Below are 24,346 nucleotides of genomic sequence, written 5' to 3'. Positions count from 1 at the left end.
GAAGACGGGCGGATTGGAGCAGGGGAAGACGGGCGGATTTGGAGCAAGACGGGCGTCTTGTGGTTCACGTAGCAAGGAAAAGTTTCCTGTCCAGGAATACGCCCGTCCCGAGCGAAATATGGGCGTCCTGGGCTTCAACCCGAGCGGGTTGAGCTGTATCTTGAGCTCGGATTGTAAAACGGACGTCATTTTCTCATCCGGACTCCTATTGGAGTGATTCAAAAGCCTAGATCACTTGATTGTTTTACGCCGTTCTATCTAGCATATTTTCGGAGCCAAAGGAGCAACTTTTGATTCGGTTTTCGAGCGATTTCTTCTTGTAAAGCCTTCCCTCTCGTCATTCTTACTTTTAACCCTTTGATCCTTCTATATACACTTTATTCCTACATCTTTAGTCATCATTCTTGCCTCTTCTTCATACTAGTCCATCTAATATCATCAATAAGCTTCCAAATATGCACGAAAGACGGGAATTTCCGCATAATTATCTTCTTTTCTACAAAACATACGAAATGCGATAGAAAAGCAAATAGGAAGGTTTTGACGGATAAAATGGCCATGGAATGTTATAATAGTATGCAAAATAGGCTCAATTAGGGGACTAAATATGCTCAAATAATGGTCACATCAAATATCCCCAAACCGAACCTTTACTCGTCCCGAGTAAAGAGGTGACAAAAACTAGACCTTTATTTAAACTATCCTAATAATATAACCGATATGAGACAATTACCGGGTCTCACTCCGCCCTTTCAACTCACAACAAGACAACCATGAGGTAGGATGCCTTCTTGCAAGGCAAGGTGGGTCTTGCTAAAATGGCGACACATCCAAGCATTAAAGCACACAAAACAAGTAATGCATGCATCTACAAAAAAAATAGCCCCTTTCCTCATCTAAGTGGCGGAAATTATCTACAAGGGAAGCAATTCAAGGGTACACACTGCTTCATAGATATGGTTTCTTCAAACTACTAAGCCTAGAAGGATACCAATAAATCACCTCCAAGTTATGTCAAGCTAGGGTACCTTTGTCCTCAATCGTTAAATGCTTTTGTCAAGACACTACAACAAATAAGGTAATTGACGACCATATAAGGCGACTGAGAACAGTCGCCATTAAGAATAAAGCGACTAAGGCCCGTCGCCCGCACTTCGTAGCTAGGTTTAGTCGCTTTTGGCGACAGGACTTCGTCGCCAATTTTGGCGACGGAATTTTTTTAAAGCGGGCGACAGAAACTCGTCGCCAAAATTGGCGACTGTGTTTGGTCGCCAATTTAGCGACTGTCATTAGTCGCCTTTTTACAAGCCACGTCACCTCCAAATCTTCAGGATTGGCGACGGTTTTTGGTCGCCATTTTGGCGACTGTTTTTGGTCGCCATTTTGGCGACTGTTTCCCGTCGCCAATTGCCCAGCATCCGTCGCCAATGACCCTAAAATTAATTCATGATCAGAAACTTAGCGACGGTTTCCCGTCGCCAATTGCCCAGTATCCGTCACCAAATTTACATTTTTTTTAGCCTAAAAATCGTTTTTGACCTAGCCAAATACGTAAAAACCTGCAAATACACCAACACTTCCAGCAGAGAACACATGGGAAGCCAACACAACCAAACATGATAAAGAAAATCATGTTCCATACACACAACTACGAGTTTTGGTCATCTAACATTATCCAGGAATAACATGTTCTCTAAAAAACTACATAACGTGGAAACTTGCTCCCGCTCCACTACCACCTCCATAATTAGAATCTCTAGGATCCTTTGGTTGCGGGCGCCACCCAGTGTTGCAATTGGCGAAGAAGGAGTTCATCCGGTCCATTTCCTCCTTCATCCTCCGAATTTCTTCATCTCTCTCGGCATCCCGCCTCTCCCTCTCGGCATCCTGCCTCTCCCTGGCGTCTAATTGAGCTTGGAGCACACTTATGACACTTGGGGTATAAGGTTGTTGTTGGGAGGAAATTGACCCTCTTCTTCTTGTAGGAGGGTAGAAAATCTCCTTTGCCGACCCGGCTCCATACACATCTCCTCTTTGGAACCCCTCAACAAGATCAAACATAGCTCATTGTCATCAATTTCCGGGTTGTTCTTCCTACGGACAAGGAATTGTTCCTAAAAAATTGATAAAACATTAATGGTTAGAGGTTACTTATCTAAAAATTGATAAAACATATACTTTAACACATTAAGAAATTTTTATTTTTTGACACTTACATATAACTGTTGATCTTTTTCCTTCGCGAAGATCAACTTGCCCTTGCTTGTCTTCTTTGCGTGAGTGTCAACAAAGATATCAACAATCGTGGGTACCTTGCCCTTATTCTTCTTGGTCTTCCGGAAAAAAAAACAAGGAAATTGTTACTCAAACATGATAATTAATGAGACTAAATTAGAAGACTATTAAATTAAAAGCTAAGACAAATAACTTACATCTAACACCACACGATCATGAAAAGATTGAGACCCTCCATAATGAGTTGGCTCAACTTCCGCGTCCTTATCTCCTCCTTTCCTGTTGATCTTGTTCCGGGCCGATGCTTCCTTGAACTCAGGACTGTTCCGGTACTTGGTATATTCCTCATATGACGAACCTATAATCAATAAAATATCAATTATTAATTAATATAGTTTCAAAATATGTAATGAATTTTAACTAATTACGGGTATTAAAAGAAACTAAATACCTTTCATGAAAGATGGCGCCTTCTTCCTCTTAGACACCTTATACATGTTGTCCCTTAGCCTCTTCTTGCCAGTGTCATTATACCTTTGCCAAACTAGGCGCTCAAGGTCGGCTGGCCAATAGAACACACGCTACAAAAAGTAAACACATGGATGAGAAACAAATTAATAATAAGGTAATTAGAATAAATAAATTATATTTAATAATATATATTTTATAAATAGTGTAAGAAATGTAGATTCATATACATACTAACATACTCATATATGTAAAATTAATTTGTCATAAAATTAAAGGTGGATTTTATGCATGCAAACTTTAATAAAAGAAGATAAGAAAACATTTTCTCACCATAATAATTTCGGTCATATTGGGCACCAACAAGATCTCCTTCTTGTTAGTTCTTGAGCTTTCCATTAATGGATGAACATACTTGACTTCAAATTAGAAGCCCTCCAATTAGTTGCACCCAAAACTATCCCTTAATCCCACAAACTAACATGTACTAGATGTTTATATTGTGGTTTACCTTAAAATCTATTACTAATACTCATATACTACTTTTAGTATTATTAGTGTTTGATTTAAACAAATTAGATTCACAAAAATGAGTTTTGTGAAGAACAAGAGAGAGAAGGGAGGTTTTTCATAAAAGTGAGAATGAATTAATTAGAGAAAATTTTCTCTCTAATGTTGTCTATAGAAAACCGGTTGGGAGGGCATAGAGTAGACAAATTTTTCTTCCCAATTTGCTTTTGTTCTTCACAAGAAAAGCTAGCTAGTAGTAGGTGTTATCATGATGTTTATTTTATTATTTAAATAACAAAAACCATCAACACCCACTCACTACATATAAAACGGTTTTCCTTGTAATATTGAGTCCATTTTATTTTTGTCAATTGTACAATTGTATGTCATGTGACATGTGACATGTCTTATGTCTTGTTTTAATTTAAAATGCATATTTAACAAATTAAATATCATTTATAAATTAAATAAATCATATTTAACAAATTGACTAGTAATATAAAATTACTTTCTCATAAAATGGTCATTTAATTACTAGTTAGTATAATTCACAATATCTTGTAATTATAACTAACTTATCATTCTCATCTCGCGTGTTTCGCAAACACCGATTAATTTTAGTAATATAACTTCTTAAATTACTAAATGAAATCTCATTTAATCACATTATAATAAGATGTCATTATTCTCTCTTTTATAATAATTTGTTCAATTTTAAGGAATTAATTAATCGGTATACAATTAATTAACCTTTTCAATTAAGGGAATCGTCCTTTAGGTGTGACCTCAAGGGATCAACTGATCACCACCGTCGCACGACAGTAATGTCAAACTCTAGCCAGCCAATCATTACCGATATGTGTGGACCAGTTGACTATATATATATTATGTATCATCCCTTCCGTATTCTTGTAATGAGATTTAATAATGATATTTAAATCATGTGATCGCACTATTGTTGAGGACACATTTCCCAACAATCTCCCACTTGTCCTCGACAAGTGTGCGTCACCAATTCTCTTGTCCTATTACTATCTCCCACTCAATGCAAGGTGTCTTTCAGGTCGTACTTGCAAGTGATCATATCGAGAGTGGTTTCCTCGATCTGGAGAATAACTGTTTGACCGGATTTATCCACTCTGGATACCTTCCGAGCGTGGCCACGCATTTCCAATTAATTACTCCTCGAGTGGCCCTGAGATATTGTTTTAACCCTGACAAGGGGTGGACAATTCCTATCGCACTTATTCTCTTCGACTAGCCACAACCATCATAACCCAAAATATGCCCATTTGACCCCATTTACGAAGGTCGTAGTAACACAAATCAAAGTTAATCTGAAACTGTGCCATCTTAGGCGAACAGTCTTTAGTCAAAAGAATTGACTCATTAGAATACTATAGTAGCTCTCGCCACGACCAGGCTTTATAAATTTGCCAGAACTCTATAAGCGGTCACTTCCCGACAAAGTGTTCCTAAATGATGCCTATGTGATCGACTAGTCATCTCACATGACTCTATGGCACTTGAACTTGCCATCAATCGCATCACACTCTAGTCACTTCGAGACGTCACCTCATACAAGTGACTATGGGCGAATACAATGCTAATCCGTGTTCACTTTAACGGGGTTCAATTGTCTCTACAACCCGTTTGGATGTAACAAAGTATAATAAAAGAGTTTTAAAGTAAAACTCGAACGACAAATGCGATTATCACATATGAATAGTCAATGCCGATTACTATTTCATGTTCTATAATCTAATTTGATCTTGTACATAGTTGTTCATTTCAATTCAATTGAAATGACATGACTCATCATGTTTAGCCTTTGAGAAGGCTTTGGTTAGTAGGTTTTATCAATTTCTTGTACCTTACTTAACCTCACTACATACTCGTTTTCCTTTGTAATGTATACATTTGCATTACAAAACTTTCTGAGTACGTGTCGAGATCCAATCAAGACATAGGCCCTCTAGCCTAAGAATAGCTCCCACTGTTTTCACAGTGTGCGGGACTCATCCTTCTTGCACATCTCATGATCGCAAGTGTACTCAATTTCCGTTATAAATATCTCTCATTGTTCTTTATTGCCTAGAACGATTCTAGAAAATCTACTTCTTAATAAACATTGCCACAATGGTATCTTTACCATCCTAATGTGTTTTGATTATGGTTTTGTCGGAAACCATGCGCAATCTCAATTGTCAATTGTCACTTGTGTAACACCCTTACACAATATTGCATCATAAACACTTTGCATCATAGCCTTAATGCTTCTGCAAGCACTTAAGGGTAATCTTTATAGCTTACTTGGTAAAGATTACTTAAATTCGATTTTGAAAACAATTCATCATACTCAAAGCATATGAAGTGTTATACATCATTTCTTTTTAATTGATTCGGCAACGGAAGCAAATGAAATCAATCAAATATATTCAATTTAATTGAACTAGTCATGAATCTTATCAACATAAGACTTCTTAATGACGCTAATATCATGTGGATTTATCTTCATAAATCCGGATATTCAAGATGTATTATAATACTCCAAGAGTCTTAAATCATTCTCAATGATCAATATGTCATCCACATATCGGACTAATTAAAACTTCCGTAACTCCCACTAAACTTCATGTATAAACACAATTTCTCGACTTATCGAGAAATGTTTTGTCACATGATCAAAATGTTGATTCTAACTCATTGATGTCCTACTTAAGACTCTCTCTCAAGTTTCACATTATCTTAGGGTTGCAAGAATCTACTAAACTCAAGACATGTATTGAATACATTCCTTCTATTGAAGAAGTGGGTTTTAGATTCACTCGCTATGTATTTCATAACTTCATAATGAAACACAATCCCTAAGAAGATCCAAATAGACTTAATCATTTCAATTAGTGCAAAACCCTTTGCAACCAATTTGCTTTGAAATATCTCTTTATTAGTGCAAAACCCTTTGTCACTAATCAAGCCCTTTTGATTCGGATTTTCATGGCTCTAAGCCTTGTATTGAGTTGTGACTTAAACACTCATATGTAAGTCATATGTTCATTACTTTCTAGAAGTAATCAACTTGAATCAAACAATTTCTTTTGTAAGTTATAAGCTCTTTACTTTCTTAAAAGTAGCATGAATTCATCATTTTTAACAAGTGACGAATTTAACCTCCTAGGTTTTGAAGAAACAACGTCTTACACAAAACGTCTCATGTAGCCAAGAAAGACCAGTTTCTTGCGACATAACATTCTTTGTGGCTCTTGAATAATTTCTCCCACTCTGTCTTCTAGAAATAAACTCGTATTTTAGAAAGACGACTTCATGAGCCGCAAAACCCGTCATGCTCGTGATAATTGCAAGGGAAAAATGAGCATTTGTTTCTTGTGAAAAACTTACAAACATGGTACCTTTACCATTTCATATCTCATATGATTCGATTTAGTGGAAAAATAATTTAGACAAAAATCCCCAAAATGATCAAGTAACTCAAAGTAACTTGATTGAAATCCAAACCATATCGAATAGCGTTTGATTTCTTAGCTAACCACACATTATTCCATAATGCGTGCTAAGAGAGATTAACTTGTGATACTATATCACATTTCCTTTGGCTTATATCAAAGTCTTCACTTTGATAATCCCATCACGACTTAAATCGTGATTCCTTGAATTCTTTGAAATTCTTCAAAGATTTCTCTATTTACCTTATTAAGTGAACACATTAGCGTCAACCTAAATCGTTGGTAAAAGAAAATGATCAACCTATTTTGGATCAATGATTTAAAACCTCGATCTCCTTTTCAACCAAAAGGCACGAGACATCTTGCTTTGAATACAAGATACGCATATACCATTAACAATCTAATGGTTTCAAGAGTACTTGATAACTCTTTGCGTTCATCATTCCAAAATTTAAGGTTTAATCTTGGGTTACCAATTTGAGTCTTGCATCATCTTCATGATATATCATTCTAGTTTGGTTTAGAATATAATCACCTTGATAATGGGCTAGCCATATATCAAATCGTGGTGTAAAGGGTCACAAAAGTGAAACCTCTTTTGTATCTTAACAAGTTTATATTCTTATTTAGAGTTTATGCACTTAATAGTCATAATTAAGTACAACTTTAAATCCAAAACTAGATTGAGTACGCAATTACTCTATCTCTCGACATTATTGTTGCTAGTCGTCATATTCTAATCATCCTATGTATCAAGTACAATGATGAAAACCTCCATTGGTTTCTAATATTGACGAAGTAGTACTAGCAAAATTTATGTTTAATCAAATAAACATTTAAAGAAGAAGGTCCCATTAGATGTCCCACAACTAACTTGTTGATTCTTCAATAATTTGGGGTAGTTTCCTTTCTCGTGTCTAACATTTAAGACAACGGAAACTTTATCGGTCGGGATTGATAGGTTTAGTATCGTCATTCTCAACAACTTTACCTTTAACATAACCTTGTATCAATTCCATTATAATCTTTACTTCTTGAACCTCGTCCTCATCTTAACGGTTTAAGAGAATGCTCCCACTTATTTCAATGAGTCTTTGCTTTGAGAAGCAAAATTGAATTTCATGAAGATTACTCTTCATTTGTTCGTTTTAGTCTTAAAACTTTCATCGAAGTGGTTGCGTTATTTTGGTCAATTACGAATTCTGAAAATCTAATCACCAAAACAATTTTATCTTTTCAAGGTACTTAATTCATTTAAGTATATGAAAAACAATCCATTGTAAGTAGATGTGTTAGTCAAGAATCAAAAACCTGTTTGATAACGAATAACTTTTATGTATACTCTCTACAAGAGATCCTTCCAATGGATAAAACGAGGTTTTTAGAAGATAAAATTCAAATTTTGTCTTTAGTTACGATGTTTTATGGAGATTTGAATCAAAAATCGAAATGATATCGTATATGAATTGTGGTAAAGAAATAGAACAATATTATAACGGAATAATGGAAAACTTAACATTCATCGTTTTATAAATACTTGTAAACAAGTATAGCATTTACATAGTGACCTCTACCCAACTATGATAAATGATTCCAAGACCCAAATTCATATCAACTTAGGCACGGGGTAGCCGATGCAACCTTCATTAATATAACTCGGTGGATTAACCTTTTAATCGATTCTACTTTTAGAACTCTTGGTCGATAAAATTACTCTAATGTTTATCTATAGCCCAAAACACATCAACAAGGGCACGGGGTAGCCGATGCAACCCTTATCAATTACTTTTGTTGAGTTCAATCCAAATTTCGAATAAATGTGTCCATTATCCAAACCCACATCAACTTGGGCACGGAGTAGCCGATACATCCCTTATCAACATGAATTCGGTGGATTAACATTCATCACCCACTTCCCCTACGTAACAAGGTTTGTACCCCGGGGTAGCCGAGTGCACTCCCTCGCGAAATAGGTTTTCATGGTTTCTACTATTTGGTAAGGCTATGTCTCTATTAATTGTTTTAGCGAGAGGTCATGTCAATTTATTATCTATCACGTTTTAAGTGAACTAAAGCGGTGAACTACGATAATTTGAATTGACACGGTCGATAAACTCGATAAGATAAAAAATGCATGTTTTAGTTATGGCGATTTAGCGATGCATGTGACATAAAATAAAATGCAAGCATAAAGATAAATAAATCCTAGTATGGCCTTTCCTAAAATAGAAAACTAATTATCTATTACATATTCGGAAACCAACTCCATTGGTCCCTTGAACTTCGGTTGTTTCACGCATCTCGAGGTAACACCGTCTTTATGTATCGCCATTCTTGAAGAAATCCGTCTTTGGGAACTCCGGAATGAATAAAATTACATAATAAATTACATAATTTCCTATTATACATTTGTAACTAAAATAAAATAAATCTATTAAATTACAAAACGGTGATACGAGATCACAATAAAAATTACAACCGAATCGATATTCCCATACATTTCGGGAAATACCAATTAAAATCTAAGGCCATACTAAGTAAAATTACATAATTCAAAATTACATAAATTAAAATTATGACAATCATAAAGAAAAATGCAGCATTATAATATGTATGAACATGCTCAATTTTTATGCTAAATCGCCTTTAATTAGCCAATATCGTATATTACTCGGTTTTTACGGATTTGCGTGATTTCAACATTTTATAATCACAAAAAATGCATAAACTCATATTTATGCATAAGTTAATTACCCTAACCTCTTAGGACTCAAAATATAGTCTTCACTAATAATTTGACCATAATTAACCCATATATACAAAATTGTTCATAAATGGACCAAAAATACAAAAATAAGCCATTAAACTTCAAATAAATCACAAAATTTCAAATAAATTCAAAATTCAAAATTTAAATTCATGAACATTCTGGAAAAAAAATTCCATGACACTCATAATGTTCAAAATCTTAGGTTAAAAATTTCGAAAATTTACCGGAAAAACAATGTTGCGGTTTATCGATTTTTAATAAAATAATCATAAAATCATGGAAAAATTATTTTCATTAACTTTTCAATTTTAGATCTGAAAAATATAATAAAATGCAACATTAGACGTTTTTCCTAAGTCATAGATTATGTTTTTATTAATTTTCCACTAATAATGTCACTATTTATGCTATTTTTCTTCAAAAATTCGTAAATCATGCAAAAAGACTTCTTTATAGCCAATTATTTTACACACATCTTGTAAAATTGCATGTGACAACATATTAATTTTCTATGACCAGATTCGAAATTTAACTCATATTAACCTATTTTTCACTTAAATCCGAATTTAATAATGAAAAATTCATTTTTCGAGCATAACAAGTCCAAAAATTATGAAAATTTACAGGTTATCTCAAAATAATATATGTGACAACATATCCAAAAATCAATGGAAAATTCGAAGTATAGCTAATTTTAGACCAAAAATGACATTTTTACTCATAAAATCACATTTAAATGCCATTATTGTTAATTATGAACAATAAAAATCCGAAAAATTAACCAAAATATCCTAAAACATTTTAGGACCAGAAATATTAACATGCATTAATTAATTTCGTGATATCTCATAATAACACAAATTTTACAAGTTTTATTTGTTATTCTTATAACTCGGAAAAACTTTTAACCGATTTGCATGCAAACAACCGTGGCTCTTGATACCGATTGTAAGAAATGTAGATTCATATACATACTAACATACTCATATATGTAAAATTAATTTGTCATAAAATTAAAGGTGGATTTTATGCATGCAAACTTTAATAAAAGAAGATAAGAAAACATTTTCTCACCATAATAATTTCGGTCATATTGGGCACCAACAAGATCTCCTTCTTGTTAGTTCTTGAGCTTTCCATTAATGGATGAACATACTTGACTTCAAATTAGAAGCCCTCCAATTAGTTGCACCCAAAACTATCCCTTAATCCCACAAACTAACATGTACTAGATGTTTATATTGTGGTTTACCTTAAAATCTATTACTAATACTCATATACTACTTTTAGTATTATTAGTGTTTGATTTAAACAAATTAGATTCACAAAAATGAGTTTTGTGAAGAACAAGAGAGAGAAGGGAGGTTTTTCATAAAAGTGAGAATGAATTAATTAGAGAAAATTTTCTCTCTAATGTTGTCTATAGAAAACCGGTTGGGAGGGCATAGAGTAGACAAATTTTTCTTCCCAATTTGCTTTTGTTCTTCACAAGAAAAGCTAGCTAGTAGTAGGTGTTATCATGATGTTTATTTTATTATTTAAATAACAAAAACCATCAACACCCACTCACTACATATAAAACGGTTTTCCTTGTAATATTGAGTCCATTTTATTTTTGTCAATTGTACAATTGTATGTCATGTGACATGTGACATGTCTTATGTCTTGTTTTAATTTAAAATGCATATTTAACAAATTAAATATCATTTATAAATTAAATAAATCATATTTAACAAATTGACTAGTAATATAAAATTACTTTCTCATAAAATGGTCATTTAATTACTAGTTAGTATAATTCACAATATCTTGTAATTATAACTAACTTATCATTCTCATCTCGCGTGTTTCGCAAACACCGATTAATTTTAGTAATATAACTTCTTAAATTACTAAATGAAATCTCATTTAATCACATTATAATAAGATGTCATTATTCTCTCTTTTATAATAATTTGTTCAATTTTAAGGAATTAATTAATCGGTATACAATTAATTAACCTTTTCAATTAAGGGAATCGTCCTTTAGGTGTGACCTCAAGGGATCAACTGATCACCACCGTCGCACGACAGTAATGTCAAACTCTAGCCAGCCAATCATTACCGATATGTGTGGACCAGTTGACTATATATATATTATGTATCATCCCTTCCGTATTCTTGTAATGAGATTTAATAATGATATTTAAATCATGTGATCGCACTATTGTTGAGGACACATTTCCCAACAAATAGATACCCGGAAGTTGTTGAACCACATCTCCTTATCTTCATCACTAGCGTTACTCCAACAAGTAACGCCGTGTGTCATGTTCTCTTGGGTGCTATTAGTCACACCACGAACAACTGTTTGACTTCTAAACCTGAAATCAAACATGTTAAAAACATAATTATATAGGAAAACAAAAATAATGTATAATTAACATATGTCTAAAAAAAGTCATTTATTACTAAATAAAAAAATTACAAACTAGAATGAATAAAAAATTACCAAAGACCATTCGGATCAAGGATAATCCTGCCGTCAGTTGATCGGGGTATAGCAACCTCCTCCTCCTCCTCACTCACCTCCGTAGTAGAACGGTCAACGTCCTCCTCCTGCTCTCGGGAGCTACTACCTCCCTCACTATAGCCTCCGCGCTGCCTACCTCCTCCACGAGCCATGTGTACTACAATTGAATAAAAAGTGTTAGAAAATATTACAGGATAATTATTACTTCCTCCGTTTTCATATGATCTACCCATTTTATTAAAATACTACACTCATATATTCAACAAATGGGTAGATCATATAAAAACGGAGGAAGTATAAGATACCAAAAAAATAAAACCTAATAAACAGATATAAAAGAAAAAATAAAACGCTAATAATTGTTTCCAAATTTTGATATGTATACTTTCAATACCTTCTCTTACTCATCATCATCATCATCCTCATCATCTTCTTCTTCTTCTTCTTCTTCTTCTTCTTCTTCTTCTTCTTCTTCTTCTTCTTCTTCTTCTTCTTCTTCTTCTTCTTCTTCTTCTTCTTCTTCTTCTTCTTCTTCTTCTTCTTCTTCTTCTTCTTCTTCCTCCTCCTCCTCCTCCTCTTCTTCTTCTTCTTCTTCCCCCTCTTCTATCCCATCCCTCTCCTTATCATTCTCTTCTTCTTCCTCTTCTAACTCCTCCTCCGCTTCTATCTCATTTGCATAAATAATTTCATCATGATCAACTGGGGACAAAACTGTTTCTGATACAACCTCTTCTTGGAAAAAAGATGTATCAACTTCTGATCGTGCCTTTGTTTTAAAAACGGCCCACCATTGCTTTTGTTGTCTATCATTACTTGTGCTCGGAAGAGATGCAAAATAAACTTGATGAGCTTGTTGTGCAAGTATAAATGGGTCATATTGAGAGTAGGTTCGAGTATGATTCACTACCACGAGTTTGTAACGATCATGGACTCTCGTTCCAGCTACGGAATTATCCCTCCATTGAATCTTGATGATGTGACCATAATTGGCGCATATTTAGCCCCCGAATTACCATTGTTTCCATGCTTTTTAGTGCCTATTTGGGTCATTTCTTATCTTTAGTTCTTTGTTTTGCATATTCTTTGAGATTTTGATCCCTTGGTAGGAAAGGAGTAAGAATCTTGCATTTTCATGGCAAAACGAGGCTAAATTGATTGTATTCAATGACCAAGCATCAAGGAGAGACAAGACTAGAAGGCCTTTGTACATAGCATAGTAGAAGAGCATAGTTGAGAAAGGATCCTTGAGTCCCCAAGGAAATCCCCAAGGAATTCATGAAGAAAAGGGAAGAAAAGAAGAAGAAAAGATGCTGCCAGACAATCCGAACGGATTGTATACAATCCGCCCGTCCGTCCAGCCCAATCCGAGCGTCCCTCAAAGGAATCCGCTCGGATTCCCCCTCGTCAATCCGAGCGTCTTGCCCAAGGATCCGCTCGGATTCTCCAGCCCAGATCCGGCCGTCCCGACTCCCATCCGCACGGATTTCAAAAGACAAAGACGTTTTCATTCTTCAAGCCACGATAAGAGAAGCCCTTCTCTCGGAGAATATCGGAGTCTCCTTGCTCAACTTAAAAAGTGTAATTACTAGTTTAGCCCTTAGTTAACCCTAATGCATCCTCCCTAATTTTCACTATAAATACCCCATTAGTCTAATTAGAGGAGCATGTTCTTCTTATCAATAATTAGTGTAGTTAATATTAATCAAATCTCTCTTCAATATTGTAATCAAATATTAATCAAGTTTTAATCCAAGTTTTAGTTCTTTAATCTCTCTCTTGTTCTTACTTTATTTTGGGTAATTGAAGATTATTTGGGTTATTATTGGGAGATTGACAACCTCTCAATCTAGGATTCAAGTACTTCTATTATTCTTGCTTTATTATTGGAATCATTAGTAGGTATAATCTCTTAATCCCTTTTTAATTATTGCTAATTACTTTCATTTATTCATCATGTTTCATTATGTTAGTATGATTGACAACCTTTCTAGCATGATCAATATGATAATGAGTGAGTAGTCTCTTAGCTAGGGTTTAATGGGTGATTAGGGGAAACCAACATGGGGAATGATTCATGCTTAAATTAATATGCTTTCATATCTTATTTGCTTGCTTGTTTTGATCTTAATACATGCACATGTTATATTTGATGAAATGCTAAGCCTATGAATCCTTGCATTTACTATCATCTTCTATCCTTTCAACTTGACTTGTAAGACATAACCCAACTCGAGTCTTATTAGACCATGCATGTGTTGAGTAGGAAAGATTAAGTCGACTTGTAGGTGTTGTACAATCTAATCGATTCGGCTCCGGGACCCAAACTTTCCTAGGATTGTAAGATATAACCCAACTCAATCCATCACAACAATAATTGCTTGCTTATAATTTGAGAACATGTTTGTATGATCATATCCCATGAATCCCCTATGAACCCATGACACCCTAGTGCTTTTAATCAATTGTTTACACCCCTTATTTTATTTACCTTGTTAGTTTATTTTCATTGCTATTTTAGTTTAGTAACCTTCTACATCAACCCAAATTGTGACACCCCTTAGACACTACTAGTTACAATAGAATTCTCATTTCAATACCCGTCCCTTGGGATCCGACCTTTACTTGCCTCTGTACTAATTGTAGAGTTGTTTGTGAAGTATAAATTGTGTTTTGTATCGACCATTGACCAACGACCACATATGCTTAATTTGTGAAACGAAATGGACCCGATCAAAAAATGGCGCCGTTAGGGGACGGTGTTTAATTGATTTAAGATTTCTTTTATTGTTTTTAGTTGTGTCTTTTTCACCTTGGGGAAGTAAAACTCCTCAAGGTTTGTTCTAATTGTTTTCGAGTTGTTTGATATTTTGCATGTCTAGAAGGTTACAAAGAGATTTGTTACCTTTTGACCGTGAAATCGAAAGAACCTTGACGAATAATAGGAGACTTGTTAGGAGGAATTTGGGAGGTGTTGGTGAAGTTGTTCAACCCACTAGTGAGTTTGTCAATCCTTTCGCAATAGAAGGAGAAGAGAACCCATTATACAATACCACACAAAATCCACCTACAATGCCTAAATTCTCGTCACACTCTATACCCACCGAGGAGGATCTACCAAATGGTACTCCTACCCCACAACATCTCACCGAAAACTTTATTGCCAAGTCCGCCTTCATTCAACTAGTTGAGAGGAGCCAATTCGGGGGAATGCCTAGTGAGGACCCTCATTCTCATATGGAAACCTTTTGCGATTATTGTGAAGCTATCTCTCAAACGGGCGTGACTCAAGACCAAATAAGATGGGTCTTATTTCCTTTTTCGTTAATCGGCACCGCAAAGCAATGGTTGAAGGGCCTTGATAAGGCCACCCTTGGAATAGATTCTTGGAAGAAGCTAGCTCTAGCTTTCTACAAAAATTCTACCCACCAGGAAAAGACCAATATGCTAAGAGCTCAAATTACGGGTTTTAAGCAAAGGGATGAAGAATCTTTGTATGAATCTTGGGAGCGGTTCAAAGGTATTTGTCGCTCATGTCCTCACCATGGACTTAGCGAATGGTTTTTGGTGCAACAATTTTGGAATGGTTTATATGAAGATTCAAGGAACATTCTCAATATGGGATCAAATGGAATGTTCACCGAAGTTGATGACAATCAAACATGGAACAAGATTGAGGAAATGGCGGTCCATAATTCACAATATGGTAGGCCTCGCAAGGCTACTAGAGGAGGAAAGTATGAAGTGGACACCGTTACTCAATTGGGTGCTCAACTTAGTGCTCACATTGACACAATCAACTTGAAGTTTGAACAAGCTATGGCTAGACTTGAGGAAAACTCAAAATCATCAAAGCATCATGTCAATGCCATGACGGCATCCTCATCAATCCCAAGCGGGATATGTGAGAATTGTGGAACCTTGGGTCATGACTCAAGTGAATGTAGGGGAACAACCGAACAAGTTAATGCTTTCCAAGCTTACAAAAGTGGTACCCCTTATTCCAATTTTTACAATGAAAACACCAAGTTCCATCCAAATCTCTCATACAAAAGCCAAAATGTTCAAAACCCTCAAACAACATACACTCCACCACCCATGAGAAATCAAAATCAAAGACCCTTTTACAATCAAAACCAAGGCTACCAAAATCAAAATCCATACAATCACCACAATGACCAAGGTTTTGATGTCCAAAAAGCGGTCCTCCAAATGCAAAAGAATCAACAAGAATTTTTCACCCAAATGCAAAAAGATAGCCAAGCAAAAGACACCACCATCAACAACATTCTAGCTCACACCAAGATGTTGGAAACACAATTGACCCAACTAGCATCTTCAAGCTCACAAAGACAAAAGGGGCAATTACCACCTCAAAGTAATCCCCCTAGACATGAAACAGTTAGTGCCATTCACTTGAGAAGTGGTACAAGATATGAGGCACCAAAGGAGCAAGTTGGGGATGAAGTTGTGAGAGCTAGTGAGAATGAAGTTGTGGTGCAAGGTCCCAAAGAAGGGGAATCATCAAAGGAAGAAAGTTCAAAGAAAAATGAAGACAAAGCCAAAGAGAAGGAGCCCATTGTGATTAGACTTCCTTTTCCAAGTCGTCAAGCCAAGCCCAAATTTGATGATCAACTTGGAAAGTTCATGGAAATTGTGAAGAACTTAGAAGTCTCAATTCCTTTCACGGAATTAATCAATCACGTTCCGGCCTATGCAAAGTACATGAAAGATATCCTCACAAAGAAGAAGTCGATCCAGAAACTTGAGACTATCGCCTTCACTAAGGTGAGTAGTGCAATACTTCAAGGGAGTTCACCTCCAAAGTTAAAGGATCCGGGAAGCTTCTCAATACCGTGTACCATTGGCGACACAACGATCAACAAAGCCTTATGTGATCTAGGGGCTAGTGTGAGTGTCATGCCGTACTCGGTAAGTAAAAGGTTGGGAATGGGAGAGCTTAAATGCACCAATATCACTCTTCAAATGGCCGATAGATCGACGAAGACACCATTAGGGATATGGGAAGATGTCCCCGTGCGAATTGGGAAGTTTTTCATCCCGGTGGACTTTGTCATTGTTGATATGGAGGAAGATTCCAACATTCCAATCATCTTAGGAAGACCTTTCCTACACACCGCGGGTGCGGTGATTGATGTGAAACATGGAGAGCTCACTCTAGAAGTGGGAGATGAAAGCATAACTTTTAATCTTGACAAAACCATGAGAGCTCCTCGTTTGCATGAGCCATGTTTTATGATTGATCATTATAGCCGGAAGGATGAAAGGAAGAAATCGGAACTCCAATGAAGGAAGAAAGTTGAAGATGCTCCATTCAAAGAGCAAGTGAATTGTGACAAGGAGAGCTTGCAAAGCTCATCAAAATCAACCAAGGAAGAAGATGATGGCCTCATTGGCCAAGAAAAGAAATTGGGAGAGTTGTCTCCATCTAAGCAAGAGATTTTCAATGATGAACTCAATGAAGTTTGTGGTCTTTGGGACGACGAATTTGAAGGGATCTTTAATCCCTACATTGGGCATGCCATCGATCATGATCAACAACAAGGGCCACGGTCTATTGAGGACCTCTACCATAACAATGAACAAGCTTTTGATTACTTCTTCAAGGTGTTGAGCAACATCAACAACACCTTGAACATGCCCCCTTGACATCTCATCAAGAATGAGAGTTTGGTGGAGTCCTCCCTAAACCACCACTTGTAAATATTTCTAACTCCCTAACTTACATTTCAATTTTTGTATTGCATTTTTGTCATTTTTGGATTTATTTTTACTTTGATCAAAATAATTGTCATGTAAGAGAGAAGTGAGGGAGGGACTAAAAATTTTAATTGATGTGTAGTGCTTTACCTTAGTGTGGGGATGGCAATTGCCTAGGCTATTCATGCCTTAGTAGTGCCCCCACAATGAAGAACACAAGATTTGAAAGAAAGAAAGAAAGAATGATAAGGGAATGCGTTTGTGCACGGATGGAACTGAATCCGTGTACACAAGGACCAATCCGAGCGGATTCCTGAGAATCCGCCCGTCTGAAGAAGATCCGAGCATCCTGCTAAGAAGACGTCCGTCTTGGGCTGAGCTGAAATTGCAAAAATTCTTGACTGTCAAAGAATCCGAGCGGATTTCTGGAAAGACGCCCGTCTCACAGAATCCGTCCGTCTTTTGAAAAAGACGCCCGTCTAAAAGTTGAAGAAAAACAAAGAAAAATCTCGGATCAAATCATCCGTCCGTCCTGCACGAAATCCGCCCGTCCCATCTCAGAAGAATCCGAGCGGATTCCCCAGAATCCGCCCGTCTCTAGGCGGGATTTTGAAAATTTCGAAGCTGTAGAATCCGCACGGATTGCGCCCAAATCCGCACGGATTGTCCCTGTGTTTTGAAATTGCCGAGTTCTTTAAATACCCATCCCACTTTCATTCATTCATTCATTCATTCATAAACACTACCCACAACATCAAAACCCTCATCCTCTCCATCTCAAAAACAAAAAACCTCAACAAAACTCACCAAAATCAAATCAAACCATCTTTCAAACAACAAATCAATCACTCTATCTTCATTAACAATCAAAACCAAGAACAAATTCTTCAACCTTTGAATTGATTTTTGTTTTTATAAAGGCAAAGCCTTTCACCTTCAAATCGATTTGGGCATTCTACAAATTGAAGATTTTTGACTCTCTACTTGGTTAGTTCATCAAATGGCAAGAACAAAGGGAGCAACAAAGGCAACAAAGGCACCAAAAGCAAAGGCTCTCTCTCAAAGGCAAAAAGCTCTACAAGCAAAGAAAGCTTTGGCAATGGTGGTATCAACACCAAACTTGGTAGTGCAACAACAACAACAAATTCCTATGGAAGCATCACCTTCTACTCCGGTAATCGATCAACTCTTGCATTTTCCGGAGGTAACATTCATTTCCGATACCCATAGAAATACATTTGTCAAGTTTGCTATGAAACAAATCCAATCCACCAAATTCATATGTCAAGATGCCTTAGAGAAGTTGGGTGTTCTTGAACAAACAAGAGTCTTTTTCAATGCCATGGGTTTGAAGAAATTGTTTGAAATGAAGGAAGTAACATACCCCTCCCTTGTCTTGGAATTCTTAAGTTCTTTAAAAGTGACAAAAGTTGAGAATAGGGAAAATATTGAGTTTCGTCTAGCTAACACTAGTAGACGCATTACCTTTCCGGAATTGGGTGAAATTTTGGGTCTTAGTGATGAACATAAATTTTATAAGCAATATGGGAAGTATGATCCCGAGCCTCTTTGGGAGGCAATCTCCGGGAAGAAATTTGAAGATTTTCATGCTTGTCGTGCTCTTTTGGTCCATCATCCGGGCATAAGAATATGGCACAAAGTTGTGGGAAATACCATAATTGCTAGGAAAGACACCAATCATTTTACGGGACTCGATTTTATTCTCCTTGAATCAACTTTGAATATTGGAAGAATTCACACCAAGCCTTACAATTCTTTGAGGCTATTGGTTGATAGATGGCTCCATGTAGATAGTGGGAAGAAGGGTCAAACCGTTATTGTTAATGGCGGCCTTGTCACGGTCCTATCCAAGCACTTTGATCCTAATTTCAATAAGGATAGCAAGTACAAGGCTAAGGATGGTGGCCATCTTATTGATATTTCCATCTTGATTAACAAGTTTAAGTGGGTTGCTCACAATCCCCTTGATACCAAGTATGGGTGGCTTACTAGTGAGGCTCGATCATTCACTTTACCCGCAAAGATTTGCCGTCTTAGTGTCCACCGGACCAACTATTTACTTCCCCTATCCGAAGAAGCCGAGTACATCATTCAACAACAAAAGGGTGATCATGAAACTCCCTCCTCTTCCATTGTTATACCACCTTACCCCTTTGAGTATGAAGAGTTCAAACCGCAAGGAGTTGAAATTGGAAAAGACTATGTCACTCTTCTTATGCAAGCCATGCACAAGCAAGCTTATGAAGATCGGAAGAATGCATATTTGGCTCAATATCCTCCCCTCCTACATCTAGCTAGGCAAGGACTCCTTGATCCATCTTGTCCTTTGCCTAGTTGGGCGGATAGAGAAGCCTTATTTCCGGGTGCATCTAGGGACGTGGTGGAAGACAATGAGGTTGTTGGAAATGGTGAAGAAATTGATGATAATATTGAGGAAGAAGCAAGTGGAGATGAAGAAAGAGATGGTGAAGATGATGATGAGCAAGATAATGGAGAAAGTGATGAAGAAAGTGCCAAGGAAAGTGGCAATGTGACCGCTTCTCATGAGGGAAGTGGTGATGATAATAGCATGATGGAAGACTAGCCTTGGAGACTCCTACACTCCCATGGTTTGTCTATATCTCTTTGTATTTTATTTCATTTTGATCATTGTTAGTTTAGTCCTAGCAACACCAAAGGACTCACACCTCGGTTCCATTGAGGTGTTCTTTCTTTATTGTTCCCATTTTTGAAAATCCAAAATGACAATCTAGTTTCATGCATAGCATAGTGTGTGCATGAACTCCCCCATTCTTTGACATTAGCAATAGTGTCTTATTCGGTTTGGGGAAGTTAATGCATACACAACGGGAGGTAATCTAAATTATCCTCTCCGTCATAACAAAAACCATGCATCATGTAGTATAGCTTAGTGTAGAATTGCATTTAGTATAGAAATCATGCATCATTTTTGCATAATTTCCATCATTTTGGCCATTGAGGACAATGCCCATATTAGTGTGGGGATGGGAATTCTAACACTTAACTTTTATTCAAAAACCATAAAAATTGAAAAATTTCAAAAAAAATCATAAAAATTTGAAAAATTGAAAAACCAAAAACAAGTTCATTTCCTTTGTATATATTGTCTTGTATATATTGTGTTTGTTTTATCCTTGTTCACTTTGATTGACTACGCCACATCCGAGACATGAGGATATTGAAGACCGCATGGTATGATCTTTCCAATCTCCTTTTTCCTCTTTATGTTAATGACTATGTGGCTTTATTTTGATTGATGCGGTAAAACAATGTGAACTTAGGACTTGCATTTAGTTTATATGTCATATTAGTTGGTAGAATTATTTGCATTAGGATGTTTATATGGTAGTTGCATCATAGCATGTAGTTGCATGTTAGAAAATTTTGTGAAACCGTCTACTTGGGAAGCTTGACAAGTGTATATAGGCCCTAGTAGATGCTTTTTATTCTTAAGACTTTGCTTGTTAGAATACTTGTAAAACACCCTAGGATGTGTCATGCTAGTATCCTTTGACCCATGGTTTAAGGCCTAGTCAAGAGTACCTTGTGGTGTGATAACTCCTTGGCTACCGTTTATTCCAAGGTGACCCTTGAAACCATGCATACTTCTATCATTCATCCATGTTCTACCACATTTTTGTCATCAAAGGGAATGGGCACAAAAAGAAATCAATTTGAGTTCAATGAAATGAAAAATGAAAGAAAGTTTGCAAAAATGCATCAAAAGAAAAGAGGAGCAAAATAGACTCCTAAAGCTTCAAATACAAGGCACCCTCGTTACTAATTGGGGTGACTTTGAAAATGTTCAAAAAGAAATTCAAAAAGTTGTCAAGTATTGAAATGCCAAAAATCAAAAGAAATGGCAAAGAAAGTGTTCTCAAATGTCAAATGCCAATGAAATTGGGGGGAAAACAAAAATAAAAGCAAACTCCCAAAATGAAACTCAAATATCTATCGATCCCTTTATCCATCGTATCCATTTTTGTGCATGGTAGAGAGGGGACGACCCTTCTTCTTGTCTAGGCAAGAGGGGGAATTCCGCGATCCTCCAGTGTTTCTAACACCATAGGGAGTCTACTCTTGACAAAAGCATTTAACGATTGAGGACAAAGGTACCCTAGCTTGACACATTTTGGAGGTGATTTATTGGTATCCTTCTAGGCTTAGTAGTTTGAACAAATTGCATCTATGAAGGATTGTGTACCCTTGAATTGCTTCCCTTGTAGATAATTTCCGCCACTTAGATGAGGAAAGTGGCTATTCTTTTTGTAGATGCATCCATTATGTGTTTTTGTGTGCTTAATGTTTGGATGTGTCGCCATTTTGGCAAGACCCACCTTGCCTTGCAAGAAGGCATCCTACCTCATGGTTGTCTTGTTGTGAGTTGAAGGGGCGGAGTGAGACCCGCTAATTGTCTCATATCTATTATTATTATTAGGTTAGGTTAGTATTGGTCCTAGTCTTTGTCACCTCTTTACTCGAGACGAGCAAAGGTTCGGTTTGGGGATATTTGATGTGACCATAATTGGCGCATATTTAGCCCCCGAATTACCATTGTTTCCATGCTTTTTAGTGCCTATTTGGGTCATTTCTTATCTTTAGTTCTTTGTTTTGCATATTCTTTGAGATTTTGATCCCTTGGTAGGAAAGGAGTAAGAATCTTGCATTTTCATGGCAAAACGAGGCTAAATTGATTGTATTCAATGACCAAGCATCAAGGAGAGACAAGACTAGAAGGCCTTTGTACATAGCATAGTAGAAGAGCATAGTTGAGAAAGGATCCTTGAGTCCCCAAGGAAATCCCCAAGGAATTCATGAAGAAAAGGGAAGAAAAGAAGAAGAAAAGATGCTGCCAGACAATCCGAACGGATTGTATACAATCCGCCCGTCCGTCCAGCCCAATCCGAGCGTCCCTCAAAGGAATCCGCCGGATTCCCCTCCCCAATCCGAGCGTCTTGCCCAAGGATCCGCTCGGATTCTCCAGCCCAGATCCGGCTGTCCCGACTCCCATCCGCACGGATTTCAAGACAAAGACGTTTTCATTCTTCAAGCCACGATAAGAGAAGCCCTTCTCTCGGAGAATACCGGAGTCTCCTTGCTCAACTTAAAAAGTGTAATTACTAGTTTAGCCCTTAGTTAACCCTAATGCATCCTCCCTAATTTTCACTATAAATACCCCATTAGTCTAATTAGAGGAGCATGTTCTTCTTATCAATAATTAGTGTAGTTAATATTAATCAAATCTCTCTTCAATATTGTAATCAAATATTAATCAAGTTTTAATCCAAGTTTTAGTTCTTTAATCTCTCTCTTGTTCTTACTTTATTTTGGGTAATTGAAGATTATTTGGGTTATTATTGGGAGATTGACAACCTCTCAATCTAGGATTCAAGTACTTCTATTATTCTTGCTTTATTATTGGAATCATTAGTAGGTATAATCTCTTAATCCCTTTTTAATTATTGCTAATTACTTTCATTTATTCATCATGTTTCATTATGTTAGTATGATTGACAACCTTTCTAGCATGATCAATATGATAATGAGTGAGTAGTCTCTTAGCTAGGGTTTAATGGGTGATTAGGGAAACCAACATGGGGAATGATTCATGCTTAAATTAATATGCTTTCATATCTTATTTGCTTGCTTGTTTTGATCTTAATACATGCACATGTTATATTTGATGAAATGCTAAGCCTATGAATCCTTGCATTTACTATCATCTTCTATCCTTTCAACTTGACTTGTAAGACATAACCCAACTCGAGTCTTGTTAGACCATGCATGTGTTGAGTAGGAAAGATTAAGTCGACTTGTAGGTGTTGTACAATCTAATCGATTCGGCTCCGGGACCCAAACTTTCCTAGGATTGTAAGATATAACCCAACTCAATCCATCACAACAATAATTGCTTGCTTATAATTTGAGAACATGTTTGTATGATCATATCCCATGAATCCCCTATGAACCCATGACACCCTAGTGCTTTTAATCAATTGTTTACACCCCTTATTTTATTTACCTTGTTAGTTTATTTTCATTGCTATTTTAGTTTAGTAACCTTCTACATCAACCCAAATTGTGACACCCCTTAGACACTACTAGTTACAATAGAATTCTCATTTCAATACCCGTCCCTTGGGATCCGACCTTTACTTGCCTCTTTACTAATTGTAGAGTTGTTTGTGAAGTATAAATTGTGTTTTGTATCGACCATTGACCAACGACCACATATGCTTAATTTGTGAAACGAAATGGACCCGATCACTTGAATAAGACGGTTTTATAACTCCGATCCCGGCCATTGTAGCACAACTCAAAGATATCCTCTAATATGCCATAATATTCATTGCCATCAAGAGAAGAAATAGTAACGCCGTAGTTGCATTTAGCCTTACTTTTGCCATAGTCAAATGTTTGAAACTTAAACCCATTAACTGAATATCGATTCCACGTCACAACCTTTCGAGAAGGACCCAAAGCCAAGCTTCTTATCACATCATCTTGAATATTTAGCTTACATACATGCTTCCGAAACCAGGCTGGAAATTGATCCTCATGCTTATGCCAAACATCCTCTCTGTTCACATTTGGGTGTTCTTTAATGAAATCTGTCACAAATTGAGC

At 36.4% G+C, this 24,346-nt stretch overlaps 1 non-coding gene across 1 annotated transcript; it reads right to left on the bottom strand.

Annotated features, from left to right (window-relative positions):
• Positions 1-15,400: 15,400 nt before the first annotated feature.
• LOC141634824 (small nucleolar RNA R71) lies at positions 15,401-15,507 on the bottom strand. The gene has a single exon (XR_012539544.1). It is a non-coding gene; the product is annotated as a small nucleolar RNA R71 (small nucleolar RNA).
• Positions 15,508-24,346: the final 8,839 nt, after the last annotated feature.

Source organism: Silene latifolia, chromosome Y (assembly GCF_048544455.1).
Source record: "Silene latifolia isolate original U9 population chromosome Y, ASM4854445v1, whole genome shotgun sequence".
Taxonomy (NCBI): domain Eukaryota; kingdom Viridiplantae; phylum Streptophyta; class Magnoliopsida; order Caryophyllales; family Caryophyllaceae; genus Silene; species Silene latifolia.
Note: the sequence above shows the minus strand (reverse complement) of the source record. Positions and strands in the feature narration are given on the sequence as shown.